At 40.5% G+C, this 5961-nt stretch overlaps 1 pseudogene; it reads left to right on the plus strand.

The window, feature by feature from the left end:
* Window positions 1–3308: 3308 nt before the first annotated feature.
* On the plus strand, window positions 3309–3897 carry LOC124991433 (immunoglobulin lambda variable 5-52-like; annotated as a pseudogene).
* The last annotated feature ends 2064 nt before the right edge of the window (window positions 3898–5961 follow it).

Here is a 5961-nt window from a genome sequence, read left to right on the forward strand (position 1 = left end):
CCTGTTTTAGATTTGGGGTTGGTGATCTCTGCACTGATTTTCTACTCTGGTAAGCAAACTTCAAATCTCTCCAGGTCTCAGACTTTGTAACTTTGGGTCTTAGAGCTTTTGTTTTGTCACCCACCTCTCAGATCAATTGTTCCTTCTCTGCCTCCTTTCTGTAGTGTGGGGAATCAGGAATCTCTACCTAGCTTTATTCTGCCATGTTTTGGACCTGAGTAATAGGCTTTAAATATTCATCTGCATGTTGAGGAAAATTGGAAAAGCAGACTAAATTATCTTAGTTTTATTAGTGAAGAGAAAATATGTATGGGCATGGATGGTATTCAAAGTCAAATAAAAACCAAAGAAGCAAGGAAGAGCCGAAGTATTTTTTTTTTTTTTAATGACATTTTGATGTTCTCATGGAAAAGACAGAACAAAAAGTTGAGGTCTACCAGGGACTGGCCTTCTGAGGCATCCTGAGGAGTTCAATTGTCCTCATCAGGGGACTGAGGAGATAGGACTATGGAACCAGTGAGGGAGTCCAGCCCATCAGCCATTCAGCAAAGTTGGCTGCTGGAGTATCCACAGCCTTTGATCTGGGAAAATTGTCCCTCCTTTTGCCCCATTCCTTCAGGTCACTGCACTCTTTTCCCCACCCCAGATCCCTGAACTCTACTTGAGCTGAGACTTGGGTATGTGGCTGCCTATCCTAGTTTTGGACTTTGAGGGAGAGATGGAAGAAGACCCGCAGATGCACCTGGGTGGAATGAGATGGGGGACTGCTTCTGGTTTTTTTGTTTTGTTTTGTTTTGTTTTCCCTTAGTGTATTTTTCTTTTCTTTATCTTGCCAAAGTGACAGTGAAAGCTATCAAAAATATATTAAGGTCTGGATACAAAACTGTTCTGGCTATAATAAACAAAATTTTGTGACCCAGTCAATATTTGAACTGCTAGACAATAACATCTGTAATTTTAGTGCTTTTCTCATCTCTTAGAAATAAATATTACACTTTAATAGATAAATATAATACATTAGGTAATTGTTTTATTAATATCTGTCTTACTGTCATTTAAGTTGAAGCTATGTCATTGAAAATATGCTAAAGGAACTCTATTCACATTTCCTGTGTTAATGTGTTTTGAAGTTTGTATACATCAAATCTATATGTTTGGTTTGACATATGCTGTTACTGTAAATTTTTTAGATTTGTGTTCATAAAGAATTTTTCTGAAGGAATGGTAATTTTTCACAAGTTATGTATAAACATACATGTAAATTTAGGGATTAAAAACAAAAGAAAACATGCCAAGTTCTGTTCAGTGCAAGCAGTGTGAAAAAAACACGATACTCTCACAGCAACAAAAACTCAACAAAATATGTCAACCAGCAAGTATGAGAAATGTAGAATGACTAACAGGTATGAATCACCTGGAGACTCTGTAGAACAGTAAATCAAGAAATGGATCAAGATAAACATAGACAGCAAATGACCCCAGGTACCCCATGGAGGCAAAATAAAATATGTGGTAAATCTGAAATATTTAGTAACATACTCCTTGTACCATAATCCTATAATTTGCTGCTTAAAGGTCACTACCAACCTGGAAGAAATAATATTTCTTCTGCCCTGAATAGAAATATCAAAAAATCTCTGCAAAATCAGGGCACTCTGAATGCAGAATTGGGTATTGTTATAGAGTTGGAAACTAGTTATGTGACCACCAAGGGGGGCTAATGGACTGATGCTGGAAGGAAGCTTGGCGCAGGATCCAAGTGAGCACTGAGCTTCTGACTCAGAGAGGAATTGTTCCCAGGAATAAGAAAGACCAAAAGTTAATAATGGAAGAGAGACTCTGGCCAGGCAGGGGAAAGAGCAGAGGTATGGTGGGTGGATCTTGGATCATTCACAAAACTGAATTTCATCCCAAGAATTTTGCTGCAAGTTGAGGAAATACTCAACAAGTTGAGGACTGAGATTTAGGATTCTCACAATTTGTGAAAATTCTGTAAAGCAAACCATGTAATTGCCTGTGGCCATGATGGTGCAATCTGTGCCAGCAATTCTTACACCACAAAGAAGAAGAAACCGGACACAATATATAACAAAATTATTTTATAAAACAAGAAATTTAGTTGCACAGGAGAGTGAACTGAGATGGGAAGAATCATCATGTTGATCAGCCTGAAGCTAGTCTCAAAGCAGAGCTCAGAGATAGGAAGAGTGGGTAGTCAAACTTAGAAGAGAAGACAGATAATCTGCTTTCAAAACAGGTAGAGGAGCCTATTGATGTTCATGTGTAGAGTAAGTGATATAAAGGACAATCTCCTAATTCACTCTTCAATCCCTCTAAGACTTTTATAAGAACACTTATCAGAAAAGACTTATAGGTGTATAATGTATCAACAGAGGAAACGGGTCTCCATTGCAGTGGATGAAGGGGGTTTACTAATGAGCATAGGATAAGGCATGTGTCAGTTTGAACTTCAGTCTAATACAATGTGGCATACCTGGAACTCTGTAGCTACAAAATTTAGGATTAAATGTGCTTCCTTTATTTTGTCATCCATAGAACAATTAAAAATAAAAATCAGAGATTAAAATGCAAATAAATTTATGTAAAAATAGATGCAATATATTTCTTTAGGTCAAAAATTACAAAACAGTAATGATACTTGCATATACTAAATTATATACCAGGGAGATGGTATGATAATTGCAGCCTCTCATGTGGGAGAGCTAATATTGTCATTCATGTACATTTTTAAATTTTCCATAGTACAGAAATATTGCTGGGAGTGGAGGCAATCAAAGCACATAAAAAAATCACAGATTTTAGAAATCAGACCATGCATGTGTGAATAGACCATACTTGGTGAGCTGCAGAAACCAACTGGACTCTTGGAATTCTGTGTGTCCCGTGGTCAGCAAGGGGCATTGTGAGACTGCCCTGTGATCCTTACACAATAGCTCAGCAAGTTCCAACTATTCCAATGTGTCTTGGCATCCAGATTCTATCCTGTGGTCACTGGTGGGGATTCCATACCTGTGATCTTTTTGGCTTGACAATGTCCCCTGAACTGGTACCTACACCTTATTGATCAGCAGATGCTTCCTCAGTAGGATCCCCAAAGGGAACTGTAAAACTTTCTTGCCTTCAGCCTGCATGTGAGCTGAGCTCCAGCACCAGAGTTCAGGGAGGTGGTGGGGCCTTCACTTTGGAAACACATTTTGCATGAACAGCCCTTCCTCTGCAGCCTGAGAAAGAAAAAGAGGCCTGGGGCTGCCCAGCTTGACTGTGGAGATCAAGCAGCCAGTTTCACAATGGCCTGGACTCCTCTGCTCCTGTTGCTCCTCTCTCACTGCACAGGTTGGGACAGACCTGTGACATGGGGCAGATTGTATAAGTTTTGGATTAGTTCTCTCAGACAATTTACCCTAAAACAACTCACTTATCCATGTGTGTCTATGCCTCCAGGTACCCTCTCCCAACCTGTGATGACTCAGCCATCCTCCCTCTCTGTATCTCTTGGAACATCTGTCAGACTCCTGCAGCCTGAGCAGAGGCTTAAGCGTTGGTATCCATATTGTATCCTGGTTCCAGCAGAAGGCAGGAAGTCCTCCCCAGTTTCTTCTGTACCACCACACACACTCAGAAGTGTATGAGGGTTCCATGGTCCCCAACTGCTTCTCCGGATCCAAAGACACCACGGCTAATGCAGCTTTTCTGCACATCTCTCAGCTTCAGTCAGAGGATGAGGCTGACTATTACTGCAATACATGGGACGGCAACACGAGGACTGACACAGTGTTACAGTCCCATGAAGAACTGAGACAAATACTGCTACTCTCTTCTCTGGACTGGATGCAGTTGCTGCTTCTGGTGGTGCTGATCATGTACATGTATAGCTGAGGTGGGGATTTCTGCTGTCATGTTTTCAGCAAATATGTAATTTCCCTATTAATATGGAAATGAACATATCTTCCTCTTTTCTTTTTTTAAATTTTGATTCATTGTACACCATTGGGGGTACAACTTTTTTCTCTGGGTATACATGAAGTAGAATCATACCATTTGCATAATCATACATGTACATAGGTTAATGATGTTTGCCTCATTCTATTATCTTTCCTTCATGTTTTCTGCGAAACTCTAAATTTCCTATGTAACATGGAAATGAAATTATCTTCCTCTTCTCTTAAGATGCTAATTTGAAGCACTGCTAATAACTTCTCAGAATTACCATGTCTACAATGCCATATATCAGTTCTAAGGTTCAGTTCCTTTGCAGGGAGAATTTGGACTGAAAATGAGGTGATTGACTTCACCCATGCCCAGCCCAGGATCTAGACCACATTCAGAAGTGTGCATGACCTGTGATTTTATTGTCTGTCCCTGGGTCCAATCCCATCACCACTGAGCAGACCCAAGATGTAGGCCACCTTCCGGTGCGCCTGCTAGCACCAGTATTTCTCTGGGAACTACTGTTCCCTTCCAAGACTCAAAGAAATCACGATTCTGTGATTCCACAGGCATTGGGGGGAAATAGTTTCTACAGTGAGATCGGACTCCACAGTGACCTCCCAGTGGGAAATCCACACCCACCTTGGAACACTTAGAACAAGAGGAGAATAAAATAGAACTAGAAGACTACAGTGTGTGTGCTAGAGTTTCAGGATTCACAACTCTTTAGCCCCTCTCCTCCTGTCCTCCTCAGGCTCTGTGAAGGTGGGGACAGTGGAAGACTGCATGGGCAGCTGCAACCCTCCTCTGCTCCATTCCCTCTCTCGCTTAGCTCCTTGTTCTCTCTGTGTCTCTGATCCTCCAGTGTTTGTGGCTCAGGTGGGCCAGATTTGGCCACTTTCAATGGCTATATTTAAGGACAGATGGGGCAGCTATAGGAAGAAACCACTTGTAACCCTGCTTGTATGGGAAAAAACAATAGTCTCACCAATTAAGAAACTCTTGGCTGCAGGAGCATCTCGGACTTGTTCCATTCCATCTCCAAATCTTGTCCATTCCTTTTCCGTTTTTATCTTTATTTGCTCAGTTTCTACTTTTTCATTGTTACTCCAAAAGCAGAAGACATCTTTGTTTCCCCATAAAGTGTTGTCTCTATTACAAACCTAGTCTCCCTGTCTCACATTCACCCTCCAATTCATTCTCCACTGCAGCTGCTGAGGTCACTATCAATGTCAGATGGGAAGGCTGCAGTTTCTCCATGTGGCCTGTCAGTCAAGTGCACATTCTTAGGATGTGGCATCTTAATGATCTATCCACATCCTTCCTTCATATAATGAAGATTCATCTGTAATTGTTTCCCCTGATCCTGACCCCACTTATCTTGACCACACTCAGTCAGTTACAACTTCTTCTCAGCAGTAGGACAAACAGACACATTTTTTTCTATTTTTGAGAAATGTGTTTGAATTTGACTGCACAGTTGTGCACTCATCACTCTGTATCACAAATTTTCATTACTTCTAGAGTTATCATATTCAATACACCCCTTTGAGGTCAGGCTTCTGTGCCCTAAATTGTTCCTTACCACAACTCCTCAATGGAAAAGAAACTCTGCATTTTTAATTGCCCTCATTAGTTACACACGACAGTAGAATGCATTTTGACACATCATACATAAATGGAGAACATGTTCTCACTCCTCTATTTGTACACAATATAGAATCACACCAGTACTGTGTGCAATCATATGCACACAAAAGGTAATAATGTTTAATTCATTCTACTCTCTTTCCTATCCACATATCCCTCCCCTACCTTCATTCCCTTCTGTCTCACCATAAATACATCTATTCTTCCCTAGTCCCTACCCACTTATTATGAATTAGCATCTGCATATCAGAGAAAATCTGTAGCCTTTGGTTTTCTGGGATTGGCTTATTTTTCTTAACATAGTAATTTCTAGTTCCATCCATTTACCTGCAAATGAAATAATTTCATTCTTCTTCAACACTG

This window comes from Sciurus carolinensis, chromosome 8, assembly GCF_902686445.1.
Source record: "Sciurus carolinensis chromosome 8, mSciCar1.2, whole genome shotgun sequence".
Lineage (NCBI taxonomy): Eukaryota > Metazoa > Chordata > Mammalia > Rodentia > Sciuridae > Sciurus > Sciurus carolinensis.